Source organism: Agrilus planipennis, unplaced genomic scaffold (genome assembly GCF_000699045.2).
Source record: "Agrilus planipennis isolate EAB-ADULT unplaced genomic scaffold, Apla_2.0 scaffold274, whole genome shotgun sequence".
Classification (NCBI taxonomy): domain Eukaryota; kingdom Metazoa; phylum Arthropoda; class Insecta; order Coleoptera; family Buprestidae; genus Agrilus; species Agrilus planipennis.
The window spans coordinates 239,756-255,413 of record NW_020439013.1 but is presented as its reverse complement, the minus strand read 5'-3'; positions in this window follow the sequence as shown (position 1 = coordinate 255,413).

Below are 15,658 nucleotides of genomic sequence, written 5' to 3'. Positions count from 1 at the left end.
TTAAATTATATAAATATTAACTAAGTAAAAAAAAATCAGCTGGTTAGTAATCATTTATGATGACCTCGTTATCGGTACATGTTGGAAAGAGGGGACTCTTTGATCAAACCATAGATTTTGTAGGACAAATATTTTTTCGAATAATTTAGATAATTATCTTGAGATTAAACAAAAAAAAACCCAGTTAGTAATAAATTTTTGAGAATCATCAAACTGACATATTTTATCCTTGCTACCTCTGTTAGCTACCACAATCGAGAATTTTAGCACAGGAACTTGTTGGGCGTCTCATCGAAACGAAGCTATTCACGAAGATTCAGCTTGATAGTAATTATTTTTACATCAAGGATCTGTACTACTACTTTTGAGTGTAGGACCCGGAGATCGTGCTACGCAATTTGTAGGACAATGTGACTATTAAATTTTTGCAAGGAACTTGTTGGGCGTCTTATCGAAACGAAGTATTCACGAAGATTTAGCTTGATAGTAATTGTTTTTACATCAAGGATCTGTACTACTACTTTTGAGCGTAGGACCGGGAGATCGTACCACGCAATTTGTAGGACAATGTGACTATTAAACTAAGTAAAAAAAAAGAAAATCAGCTGGTTAGTAATCATTTATGATGACCTCGTTATCGGTACATGTTGGAAAGAGGGGACTCTTTGAGCAAACCANTTATCGGTACATGCTGGAAAGAGGGGACTCTTTGATCAAACCATAGATTTTGTAGGACAAATATTTTTTCGAATAATTAAGATAATTATCTTGAGATTAAACAAAAAAACCCAGTTAGTAATAAATTTTTGAGAATCATCAAACCAACATATTTTATCCTTGCTACCTGTGTTACCTACCACAATCAAAGTTTCTTACAAGAAGTTGTTGAGCGTCTCATCAAAATGAAGCTACTCACGGAAAATTAGCTTGATAGTAATCAAGTGCAAAAATGTACCAGGGATCCTGGACTATTTATGCCGTTAAGAAAAAGAAAAATACTGACGTCAGTACTGACGAAATAAGGTTATTTTTGGCATTACACTTTTAAGTGGATACGCTCCTCTGTCTAGAAAGTATTGAGAAACGGTAACTGACACCCACAAAGAAATAGTTTCCAGAGCGATGTCAATAGATAGGTCTTAATACATAATATCCAATCTTCATTGTTGCAGTAACGACAATTTGGACAAGTCAAATAAATTCGTCAAAATTCGACCATTCTTCAATGCCATAACCAAGAAATTTTTAGAATTCTCAAATCCAACTGAAAACCACAGTATAGATGAATGCATGGTCCCCTATTTTGGCAAACAGGGATGAAAACAGTGTATCCTGAATAAACCTGTTAGATTTGGATATACAATGCGGATGGGTTGTACACGTGACGGTTACATAATTTGGGTAGAGCCTTATCAAGGTTCCAAGTAAGTAGTAAAAAGTGCGATTTTGTTTTGAGTCTATCAGTATAGTTTTGGAATATGCCGACGTAATGACCTCTGCTGCTAAATTATCGTATCACTTATTTTTAGAGAACTTTTTTACCACAATAACACTAATAGAAACTCTCACACAGAGGTATACGTGGCACTTAAACAAGCCGGGAGAATCGAAGCGCAAACTGTTCAATAAGCAACAAAAATTAAATGAAAAAAAAAAAGAAATAACGAAATGGTGTGATAACAAAGTTGTGTCTATTGCTTCAAATGCCATCCCCTTAAATGAACCCACAAACTGTTCAAAGGTACAATCGAAAGAAGAAGAAAAAAATTACTGTCAGGCAGCCGCATAATATTTACATAAGTGGGGTCGGCCGTTGCCATCAAAATGTTAGTCTGTACAGAACAAGAATAAGAGGGAAAAACTGGTATAGTTGGGACGATCAAAATTGCTATCTTCTTCCTTGTTTCCACTTGAGACTGTACTCATTTTAACCTGACTATTCCTATTGTTTCCCCTTAACCCTTATTTTCAATGAGCTCTTTTTGGTTGTTATGATACTTCATTAATTGTTCTGATATCTGCTGCCTATCCTCACCTTTTGATCGTGTATCTATCTGTAATATGGGGAATTATGCCTTTTATTATATTTCTTTTCAGCATGTTCCTCTATGTATTTTTAGTATTTAATTAATTTTATATTAATAGAATGGAAAATCACAATTCATTCCGCTGAGTAGAAACGCGTACGAGCTACAGACCAACCTCAGAGCAATAATGACTTGGAGTATCACTCCCATAGCACCTTTCCATGACAATAAACGCAGCGTGCGTCCCAAACGACATGCTATACGTCTACATAGGCAACGGTGGAGGTAAGACACACATAGCGAAAACAACACGCAAAGCTCAAGATTTAGACAACGTGTGGCTCAATACGGATGGGTCCATAAGGGAAAGAGCCGATGCGGCCTGGAACAAGAGCTGCTACGAGCCTTTCAGTAGGGTCATGCAGCAACTAGTGTACACAGCAATTCAAAGGTCACCAGTACTGCTAGGAGAGGTACTGCCGTACTTGATCCTTAAAGCGGGTGAGCAGTGTGGCGTGTGCTTAGAGCTAATAATGCACGAGGGTGCCCTACCCCAGGGTAGGGGGTAAGAAGGCAGCGACTTTTGAACAGGCCAGACTGGACCAGGGAATGAGTGAAACGGCGGATATCGAGATCAAACGTGGACTATATCGAAGCTAGGGGTCAAATAATTCACGAGCTGCGGCTGCCTGGTTCACTATATCAACAAATTTTGTGTATGACTACAGCGGGGCGCTCTTGCGGAATAATGTCAACCATCAAACAAGCATGCACACCGACAGGTTTGGATTTGAAGCATTGGTGGAACCAGATGACACCTACTCTCGCAAAGTGTCAAGAGCGTCTGTAGCGAAGAACGATGCACTACTTAAGCATCTACCGCCACGCATCAAGAATGAGATGGTGAAACTCTGCCTCGGAAACACAATTGGGGAAGCAGCCAAAGTTAGGAGACAACGGCAAGCGAAAGTCTGGGCTGGAAAGTACTAGGAACTAGCCAACTCGGCAAATACGTTACCCCGGAACAGTAGGGGAAATACACTGACACCACTGCCCAGTTCATTCCACTGAACGGCAATGCCTATGAGCTACAGACGAATTTGCGTGTAATCATGACGTGGAGCATCACGCCAATAGTCCCGTTCCATGGCAACTGTCAGAATGTCTGACTCAACGAGATGCTTTACGTGTATGTATATTGGAAACGGGGGCGGCTACACACATTGAAAAGACCACCCGCCGAGAGCAGGATCTGGCTGAATACACATGGGTAAATCAAGAAGCGGGCGTTTGGGGCTTTGCTTAAACCATTCAGCCGCGTGATGCAACAACTGGTACTAACTGCAATTTAGAGGTCACCTATGCTCATGACCACATCGCACCTAGCCTAATCATCAAGGCGGGGGAGCATGTATGATTCTGGGGAAACACTTTGTCGCGAGCGGCTAGGCAAACGAACCGACTGGACAGCAGATCATGTAGCGCTAAGAATCGCCCGATCAAACGAGGGGTATGCAGAAGCAGCAAGGATGGGCGTACGGACATTTGCGAGTGTATGCGGTCTAGCTTATCTCCAATCAGCTAAATCCAAGAACCACTGGCTGAGTTTATCACAGACAAATTTTTTGGTTCTTTGCCTTAGCAAAGTGCGCCCGAGTTTTGTTTAATTTATGAGTATTTTCCATTAACAAGAAACACCACGTTGCGTTTTTCCTTGGAATGCTACAATTCGGTCAACACATGGATACATGTGATTGATAAACGCATTGCTGTCACCAAGCACTCAAGATTTGTATATGACCTAATTAGCTGGTACGAAGTATGTGGAGATGACGAGGACACGGCATCCTTATCACAAGCGCAGGCTGTGTTTTACACGCAGTAGCGATTAGGGCAGACGGCCACGCTCTTAACCCGGTTAAGCAGGTTGCAGGTAGAACAACCCACAAGTTCTTACAATTCGCCTTTTCGCGCACCGTGGGAATCGAAAAACCGCTATTCACGTTTCTAGCAACACCAGCAATAGGCAACTGGTATGTGCAGAAAGGATTCTGGATACAAAGCGCAATCAGTAGCGTGTTCTCAAACTACTCAGAACTATATCTGCGGAGGGCACCACTGCACGTTGCGCGCAGACTTGCAGCTACGACACTCAATCGCCTCATGCGTCTTAAGCTTGAGAACGGTACGGAGAAGCAACTTAAAAGGCGGCGATTCCGTTTCAGTAAGAGACTACCACCACTGTTCGAGATGCTAGAGGAAGACGAGGCCATAGAGATGATACCTGGTTTCGCAAAGCGTCAAGAGCGTATGTAGCGAAGAACCATGTACTACTTAAGTATCTGCCGCCACCCATCAAGAATGAGGTGGTGGAATTCTACCTTGGAAACACGATTGGGGCAGCAGCCAAAATTAGCCCGCAACATCTGGGCTGCAAAGTACTGGCCTGCCGGACTGAAGAATGGGGTCAAACAGAAATGGAGACGCGCTGACCGGCGAGTCCCCACCCGGAATGCGGTCCACTTAGCAGATCTGAGGGGGGGACGCACATTGCAAATACTGTATGTATTTTTAGTATTTAATTAATTTTATATTAGCTACAGACCAACCTCAAAGCAATAATGACTTGGAGTATAGTATAAGGGAAAGAGCCGATGCGGCCTCGAACAAGAGCTGCTTCGAGCCTTTAAGTAGGGTCATGCAACAACTTGTACACACAGCAATTCAAAGGTCACCAGTATTGCTCGGACAGGTATTACCGGAGTTCATTCTTTAAGCCGGTAACCAGTGGCGTGCGCATAGAGCTGGCAATGTAAGCCTCAGGAAGGGGGTAAGGAGGCAGCAACAAAGGACAAGCTAGACCAGGGAAAGAATTGAATGGCGCACATCGAGATCAAACGCTGGCAATATATATATATATATGCTAAAAAATTAGGAAATTTACCTATTGTATATTAAATATTAACGGTGGGGGATGATAAAGAATTCCAAAAATTTAGAAATCTATATCAACAATATACATTCAATTTAAAGGACGTTGAAGGAGAAACTTTCCAAATGGTGAAAGATGGTACCTAGGATTTTTACGGATACTGATAGCAGACCGGGCAAATCGATACACACACGACACGAAAGTATAAACTAATTATTTGAGTGTGTATTATCGACCAGCTTAAAATTACCGAATTTTGTTTTAAAATTAAAATCTTTATTTAAAACAATTCAGCTCAACCTACCTTGCACAATGGCGACATCTGAACCACAACAGAATATCCGAATGCGAGACTTATTCGGTTCTGGTGAATCCATCGAGATATACCCTGGACCAAAGAAATTGAGGAAAAGGCTATTGGATTTTGCAAGAGACCACTATTTAAGAATAATTTTAATACTTCTTATTTTAATTTTTGTTATGACGATATTATTCTTTGGTGCCTTATATTACGCTTTGCACCCTAGTGTGTCAAGCAAATCCACTGAAAGCACGGTCTTGACTTCGATACAATCCAGATTCGAAGAAGGGATGATAACTTCAACCCAGAAAGTGGACGTACCAACATGTCCAACACCGTGTCCCACAAAAGCCTGCAATGTCCAAGTGGTGACCTACAGCGCTATCGTTGACTACAGCTGCTGCAAATGTGTAACATCCTCAGATTTGAAGGTCATTTATATCGAGACAACATTTGATGGAATTTACCTTTTGATGTCGAAACCAAATATCGAGGATCTATCCATTCTCGATTTGCAAGCCATGCCACAATTACCATGTTTGATGGGCAGTTGGGAGAAAATAAGATTAGATGCGACACCATTCTTGCGCTATGGCGCTCTTTCTTCTAGTTGTCGCCCTCCCGATCCTGACGACTAACACAGTTCGTCCGTGCCCTTAGTAGAGTGATTGACTATCTTTGGAATACTGCAGTCTGAGAGTATAATTGTTGGGAAGTGTACACTCGCACCAACGCTGCTAAGAAGCATTTATGCTTAGTAAATTTTCTTCTTCTTTTACTCATTTTTGATTGGATTTCCGTCTTCTTTGAGTTTTGAAGATGTTTTCATTCGGTTTTGAAGCCTGATTTGGGATACTGATAGACCCAGGCTTAGACCTTTCGGACAGACCCTTTACGATCCGCTTCTAATCTGAATGAAATTCTTTCTTTTCATGTCATTCACTCCTCTTCCGTGGCCAGTTGAGTCCCAGTTTGCATTTTCTGCAACTGGGGAGATTCCTTGGTGAGTCATTAAGGAAGAGGGCGCAACTGTGCTACGGTGCTACATCGGCTCCGTTAAAAACATTCATATAAATTACTCAAAAGTTTATAAAAATCAAGATAGAGTGATATAGTGGAGAGAATCTTGTTAGTTTTCGTGATGTAAATGAAGACACCATCAACGAGGGTCACAATCCGAAGAAAGTGAAGTGACAAATAAACACTAGTGTCTGCGATTTTTTCTGCGTCTTTTTCTTNAATACTGGAGCCTAAAAGAAATTTTTAAAAGCAATATGCCGCTAGACATTAAAACAAAAGTAATGAACTCAAGTCTCTTACCATCTCTGACGTATGGGTGCCAGACATGGAAGTTCACCTCTAAAGCCATAAACAAAATCATTACCTGTCAAAGGGGGATAGAGAGAAGTATGCTCAACATAAGGAAGATAGATAAAGTAAGACATACTAAAATAAGAAAAACCACTAAAGCGACCGACGCTCTAACATATGCACTAAAACTAAAATGGAATTGGGCTGGCCATGTCGTGAGATGTACAGACCAGAGATGGACCGCGAGAGTGACATTGTGGAATGGCCCAACGGGCAAGAGACCCCGAGGGAGACCACTAACCAGATGGGAAGACGACCTCAGGCAGACAGCCGGCCCTAACTGGACAGTAGTAGCGCGAGATAGAGAAGCATGGGCATCTTTGGAGGAGGCCTTTACCCAATCCGGGGTTCTTGCCGACTAAAACTATTTATAAAAAGAATACCATTTTTTTATTTTTTTATATTTTTTTATTTTTAACAATCAATTGAAAGTAAAACTAACAAACCTAACTTTTCAGTTACTATAAATCTAACTACCTAACTATTAAAACACACATGTTTAATTTTCCTTTCTTAAGTATAGATACAACAATGTACTCAAACTATGTTAAGCAAGAAATAAAAGGCTTATTTATTTATTTATTTATTTATATATTAAATATTAACGGTGGGGGATGATAAAGAATTCCAAAAATTTAGAAATCTATATCAACAATATACATTCAATTTAAAGGACGTTGAAGGAGAAACTTTCCAAATGGTGAAAGATGGTACCTAGGGAAGACAGGCTAATGACAAGTGATCCAAGAGAAACAGACAAAATCGTGATCCAGCAACCGCAGACGTCGACAAGTGTAAAACGAAAACTTAATCAAGTCCCTTCAGCATTTGGAAAAAAATTAACAACGAAGGAAAATGTAATAAAAAGAAAACATTGATAATCTTAGAAGATAGGATGATTAAACCAAGTTCAACGATTGTACAGCAGCCTCAATCGTCACCAAAGGAAATAGTAGAAGTGTATGATGATGACGAATTTGATTTTGACAGTCCAAAATATTCATTTCAAGAATTGTAATTTACTCATGATTGAATAATAAAAACATATTGATTACATACCTGGAAAAGTCAGGGAATTTATTTTTGAAAAGTCTGTGATCACCATTGTCATCTATATGTGGATATATATATAGACCAATAATGTACGTTGAAAACTAAATAAAGTCATTTGCGGTAATTCCATTTACGTTTATAGAACAGGGTTAGTCCGGTTTATTTTTGAACCCACTGTGTAACTCACATAAATAAGATATGCCGTCAACATCAAGAGTCTACTTAAATAAGTCAAGATTCTTTTGATGTGTCACCTGTACCGAAAATGTTCTCAACCTCAAGTAGCACTAGAAAAAGAATGTTTTAAAAATCCGAGATTTTATCTCAATTCCAATTAAACAACAGCGGCTTGAATAGTTCAACTTAAAAGCTGAAAAATAAAAACAACAAATAGTCACCAAATCCTTCATTATGGAAGCGACAATAATAAAAAAGAAAACAGTAAGCAATCATTAAATATTTGATAAATTATGAGCTACACGTAAGTAGTCATTCTGGCAAAGACTGTGACTGAGAACGCACGTCATTACCCTCCAGCGTACGCAATTGTCCTTTTGTATACAACATCGTACCGCTGTATCTTCTTTTCAGACATCAAATAAAAGGAAATGAACTACAGATAAATGTAATGGTCAGAAGCATCCGTGAGCGAAAATTGCCTCAAGCAGATACATCAAAAGGGATGACACAAAATTGAACCTTTTAATCGTAAGTCGGTAGAATAGATGCCACGACGATTGGAAGCAGTAATTAAGCAGCGAAGATTTCCCACAAAATATTAGTTTTTTGCATTTTTGTACATTATCCAAATACATTTGTCCTTATTATTGTTTTCATTTGATAGGGATCTTGAACTACCTAAAGAATCTGCAGAGGTATTCGATTTTGATTAAAAGAAAAGAACTTGTTGGCATCAAGTACAAAAGTGACGTTCTATCGCACAAGAGACATTCGGAAAATATAGTTTTATTATTGTTACAGCTAAATGAACAGTCTATTTATAGCCAGCTCCAAAACGACAATTATTACACATCTCCCTAATTAATCTATTACTTGGCTAAAATAAGTATAAATGCTTTAGCCACCGTGAACAGGGGTCGTTTAAGAAAGAGTTCGAAAATGCCAACTCAAAAAGAACTGACGGCAGATAAAAGGTCACGCGGTTATTCTGAGGGGTGAGTTGCCACTGTTGATGCAGTCTTGTGGCTAGACAACAAACGTGTTGTTCTAGCATCTTATTTTATAGGAGAACAACCCACATATAAAATTTCAGTAAAAAACGTAAACAGTACATAGAAATGGATACCCCAAACATAGTTCAATTAATTTGGAGCTAAACAATAGATTTAAGGCTTCGACAAAAGTTAGGCCTACTGATGGATTATTTTAATGAATATCCGGCTTTAAACTGTCAAAAGGACTGATAATATTTCTTTTGCTACTAACATGTATATTTGTACTTTTCAACTACCTCCAAATGCGAATCATTTTCTTTCAAGCTTTGCGAGACCTCTCCTTTATTTTTAGTATTTTGCTTGCATTTCAGTTGGTGTTTTATTTATTTCATGTGTTGTTTATCTAATAGCATGGTTATTTTGTTTTTTTTGTTAATTTCGTGCAGACTGATCAATAAATTAGAGAAAGCATTAAAGTTAATCGTCTATTATCTTTTGCTTTTTGCTAGACTTTGTTATTTCCAGTTTTTCCAACTTTTCAATTAGGACGATTTTGAAGTTATGGCGGAGTATAGGCCACAATATTTTTTATTGATATAACAGATTCATCATTACATTAACATATTATGAATGTTATTTTACTAGATGCAGCATTGCCCAGTTAATCAATGGACGAGCGAAAACATTATTTATTTTGATACCCTGAAAAAAACAAGTGTCTGCAATTTTGCAATGGTACAGATATTCTTCAATCGACTTGTTTTTATCCCCTAACAATATTGTGGCCAGCACGACCGTGTTTGTGTGCGATCGGGCACACGTGTGCGTGAACGGCTTATCGATTCGCCGACTAGCCGCGGGCGGCTTTCTACATTTGCGCCGTATTCGTAAATGTGTGTGTAGTACCTGCGTTCTGGGAAACCAGTTAAATAGTTCAAAGAAAAATTAAACGATCGGGATGTTTCTACAGGGTTCCAGAAAGGAAACAAAAGAGTATTTAAAGGAAGAGACGATTGCCGAGAGAGGAAGAAATAAATTGACAGTGACAACAGTGAAATAAATAGCGCAGTGAAGAGTGATATATCAACAGTAGTGTAAATAAATAGAATAATTCATAACCTAAGTTTAGTAATAATTTAATAGTACTTTTAAGTTCGTCAATAATTAGTGTAAAAAAATTGTTTTTGTCGTTAGCAGTATTAGAAGTTTATTTTGTTAAACCCACGAACATTACAATATTTTACTAAGATTAGGGTAGTTTTGCTTGAAGTAGATTTTGAGATAGAATGATAGTCTTTTTTATGGTATATACATTTAATAACGTATTTACACTATATACAAACTGACTTAAATTTAATTGAGATGGTGAACTATATTATTGCTGTTATCGATAATTGAAAAAATGAAACTGGAGATTGATAAAAGTTCGACTGATAAAGATAACTCGAAGATGGTTTGAACGATATTGATGCTGATTCGATACTGATATTACCAGTTATAATTTCTTATCCTAGTTAAAATTCAGAAAGTATTTCGATCGGTTTCAAAGAAAAAGAATGTGGAGGGTGTGAGCTACTAATAATACAGAAAGTCACATAGTCTAAAGGGACAAATAGACCGACGTAACAGAAACCGTAGGGGTTCCACTATTAGTACCTAGATATTATAACGTGTTTAGAAGTACATTAAAAAGGGTAATTAAGTGATAAACCTAAGTTCTTCGACAATTCAACAAAGGAAAGTGCACTACAATAGATTTTATGATGAACTACAACGACAAAGAAAATTTTGGAGATATATAATCAAACTGTAAAGCTAAACACAAAAGAAATATTGAAATGTATCAGAATGTATACACTTAAATTTCTAAATAACCATTGAATTCAATCGAAAAATGAAATACCCCTTGCTTTTGACACTTGCAAACTTTAAAACGCTATATTCTGCACTGAGAATATATTAATATTAATTAAAAATTTCTGATTATTAATCCATTAGCAACCTATCTGTTTCAGATCAACAGTGAAGAAGAAAAAGAAGACCCTGCAGTTAGAATAATAATAATAAATAATAATATATTTAACCAGATAGATACATGTTATTACATAGTAAATGTTTCTTTATTTTTTTTATTAGTTTTTATTTAGCATGTTTTGCTTACTGCTCATTCTTCCTAATTTGCTTCGCATTTCTACATGATGCAATGTTTCGTTATCATGTTCTCTTCTCTTCTTAGCCTTGTGGGAGNAATACACTTTTTGTAAATGCAATGCATCGAAATCGATTTGAACTGATAAAACGGTACATGTCAATAACGACAATTAACCAAAAGATGACAAATTTGGAAATGTATGGCCGCTTATATAAATGAAAATTAAGAGATTTTTATACTTTGCAGAAATCCAAGAACAACTTAGTATTGATGAAGGCATGGAGCCATATTTTGGTCACCATGAGGTTAAACAGTTTCTGAAGGGAATATCAATACGTTTGGTTACAAAATATGGTGCATATGTGGACCTCTTGGTTATGCAAGGAGTATTGAGTAAAACCAAAGAGGTCTGAAAAAGAAGATTAAAGTTTCTATTGGTGTAGATGGGTCAGTGGGTGTTGGATTTTGTCGCTTAATTATCTCCTACTATTCCTTTTAAAATCAAGTAATCGCTTCTTTTCATCGATAAAACTGGTACACAAACCAAAGCAGAACGGTGTTGATTATACAGGTACCATAAAGTGAATTCGAACTGAAAAGTGCCCGATTTCCAGTGTGAAATCAATTGAGAAAAAAGCTCAAGGGTACTAAGAATTTTGCAGTAACGTAAAAAACGATTTAACAGTAATAGTGTGGCATGTCAATTAAATTGTTTTGGCAGTTAATAACTGCGAGAGTTCATACCACGAAAAAAAGTAGATAGGTGGATATATTCTCCAAAGGAGAAAGTAGTAGCCGTAAGTCAGCCACTGGTAGTTTCCCTTTATAATAAATTTATGCATGGTGTAGATTGGATGGATAAAAACATTGCAACCATCGAGTTGGTATTAGATCGAAAAAATGATGATAGCCCATATTTGCTCTTGTTTATTTATAACGGATGGCTACTCCATAGAAAAGGAACTGGAAAAAAAGCTGATTAATTACTTTTGTTTTTTTAAGGTAGATTGTTCAGACCTGTTTTCGGAAATATAGCAAATTACCTACCAAAAAGAGGTGAATGGTGAATCAAACCGTGGAGGGCTTCGAGAAGCCTCGAAAAACAAGGAAAATCTCAAGCCAATAAATTTACCAGTGTAATACAGACTTTTAACCACTTTGGTATTCTACAAGCAGCTCCCACGAGCGAACCAAGTCCTCCACCAGTTGTTGTGCACTATGGAGAAGATTGAATATATATGTGTCAAGTCCTCCACCACAACAGTATAAAATTCAATAAAGCAACTGACACCATAAATGGAGTCAAGGCATATCCCGAAACTCAAGATGATTACAACAGGATGATTGAACTTTTCAACAACACCGGTACGATGTACTACACCTTTAGTAATCCAGCAAACCAACCTGCAAAGTACGTGATCAAGGGAACCCAACGGAGCTGTTAATCGAAGACGTCGCCGCTTATTTAGCCGAAACAAAGCTAAAAGTACATGCGATAAACAACATGAATTAAAGTAGAAAGCTACAGGAAGCAAACCTGACAGATCCAGTGTCAGCGACACCAACGCATCGGACAAGTACAAAAAAATTGCCGAGTAATGATTACAGGTGTGAAAACCTACAGACGTACAATCCACTTGCAGGAACTGCAGCGAGCCTTATCCCGCCAGCCATCGGGGCTGCCTTGAATTCCTCAAGATGACCACTTCAAGGCTTCAACCTACACCAACAATCAACGAACCCTCCAAACCAATAACCGGAAGTTCGATCGGACAAGGCGTATCATACGCAAAAGCTACTGCACCGAAAAGAAACAATGAAGGACTCAAATCCCACCACGACCACAAACATCTTCGACAAACTAGACCTACACGAAATCAATACTGCGATAATAGTCCTGGCGGAACAACGGAAACTAGCCGAAACACCATTCGACATCTCATAATAACATATGGCTCAAGAGGGCCTTCTACAAACGTACTCCAACCGGCGTGATAACGACAACGAACAGTTTCAAAGCGCTGCGAAGAAAGTCGACGACTGCAATCAACACACCGCCCGTCGTTACACAATACGAAGAAAACTGATTAGACACGTGCAAATTACTCACAATTTGTACATATTTCACTTTTTAAAAATGATATTCGTTGTATTTAATTTATTTGCTTTATCTACTGTTACAAGTTTTATCAATTTTTTCTGTTTTATTGTAATAAACACTAGAATAATATTTTTATTTAATCCTTCATTATAAATAGCAATGGATATGCTCCACTGCCAACCGCAGCTAAATATTTACCACCTCATTACCTTCATCTAATTGTAAATCTTTTCAAAAATCCTTTCTGGCCTATCCAAGATACGACACCATTGACACATCGTCATGATAAGCACTATTACGCACGACACCCACATGACCTTCCCTTTGATCTATTCGTGAAAGTTTGTTGATGCGAAAGCAACCAATCAAAGGTTGAGAAGCATTAAACCGAACCATATATGGGCACTCATAAAACACAAGAAGAGAAAACAGATACTACGTCTTCTACGTCGGCCATGAGAAAAACAGTCTATGGGTCACAAACAAATTTTACAATTTTTTTAATTCTGTATTGCAGAAGCAGTAAGAGCAGGCGTTGAATAATCTGATACATATACAGCAACGTTTTAGTATTTTGCTTGCATTTCAGTTGGTGTTTTATTTATTTCATGTGTTGTTTATCTAATAGCATGGTTATTTTGTTTTTTTTGTTAATTTCGTGCAGACTGATCAATAAATTAGAGAAGGAATCGAAGTTAATCGTCTATTATCTTTTGCTCTTTGCTAGACTTTGTTATTTCCGGTTAACTTATGTTAAGTTATGGTGGAGTATAGGCCATAATATTTTTTATTGATATAAATAGATAAAAGGATTCATCATTATATTAACATGTTATGAATGTTATTTTACTAATTATAAATGTAACATTGCCAAGTTAATCAACGGACGAATGAGAGCACCTAAAAATTTATTTATTTTGATCCTCACTAAGAGACGTAGTTTGTGACTAAAGTATATGCAATAGTTGATTTTTTAAATTCTTGCTTTTTGTATTCCAGGTTATCCTGATTGGATTTGTCGTTCTTGTGCAAGAGTTTAGGAAATAGCTAGTAATGGAGGCCTTTAACATCACCTTACCACCAATAAACGGCACTCTAGAGGCAGACATAGCTGTAGGGGTAGATGCAAGCTTGCCAGACACGGACAAGCTCAAGATTATCACATCCACTGCCGTAACGAGAGCGGCTGATTATGCTGGAGCATGGGCTTTCCATCGATTATCGGCCGTGAGCGAAGAAGCACGGTCTATTTATGTAACAGGTGTAATTGCCTGCGTTGCTACCGGTCTCTGCAGTAGGGTTGGGCCAACCTTGGACGGTGATTGGGAGAATATCAGAACAGCAGATCCGGCCATCACTACTACTCCAAGTGGACAATACTTCACCAGGGAAGCACAGCAGCGGGCAGTTACTCCAATTATTGCAACAAAGGCCAACTTCTGGGCAACCAACCACCATACCGGCCAAGGCGCTGCCCAAGGTTACACCCTTGAAGTAATGAATGTCCTGATTCGTCCCGGGGCATGCAGCGATCAATCCCTAGTTACTGCCGTTCACACCATCGGTCATTGGGCTAGCAGTGAACATTCTAAGAATGACCGAAATTGTTGAGATCAGGAATGTCGCTGATGCATCCCCAACACCCTCAATAACATTAGGCTTGTCACAGGACGCCAAGCTCAGATTTACGGCTTTGCCCGTTGGCACGCATCGCCTGGGTGTCGGATACGAAGCAGCCATGAGACTAGTTAGATCTGCGCTTTTGAGGGCATGGCCAGCACCCGAAGACATCCACTCACTGGTTGAGATGAGGAGGCAGGTCATTGCAAACCCGGTTGCATTCCACATAGGTGCTTCCTATTTGTCGGGCACAGCAAGAGCAGTTTATAACGACTCAGACAATGAAAGTGTTCTGGGCAGGCTTGGGACGTATATATGCAAGATGTTCCTCAAGTCCACTTTAGCGCAGTCCCCGCATCTGGCCCCCTCCAAGGTGGAGTCTTACCCTGACTACTCTCCTGAGTTCGCAGCTGCACTTGACAACTACAGAATACAATCTGCAACCATGTCGTCAAGAGTGGTCACAGAAATGTTTGCGGCAAGCGCAACTGTTTCCCAGGAGTCCATCGAGGGCGGGTTTTCACTAGGAGGGCACGGAGACGAAGACGATCGGAGAGGACCAGCTGGCGGAGGAGGTGGGGGCCCACATGGGGGAGAAGGTGGAGGAGGTAGTGGCAGCAGCGCACCACCGCTGTTGTTTTGACAAGGCAGTATTCTCACTGTGGTATCCATTAGCATTAAGAGTTTTCGTTTAACTCACATTGACAATGTTCTCATTACAGTTAATTTTGTATGCATTAGAATAAGTGTTTTGTATGTTTGTATTTTGAAATATAAAAAACCTGCTGAACACGCAGGAAATAAAAAATCTGTGTTCTGCAATAAGTGCAAGTCTGCAATGGTACAGATATTTTTCAATCGACTTACTTTTCACATTTGCAAACTTTAAAACGCTATATTCTGCACTGAGAATACATTAAAGTTAA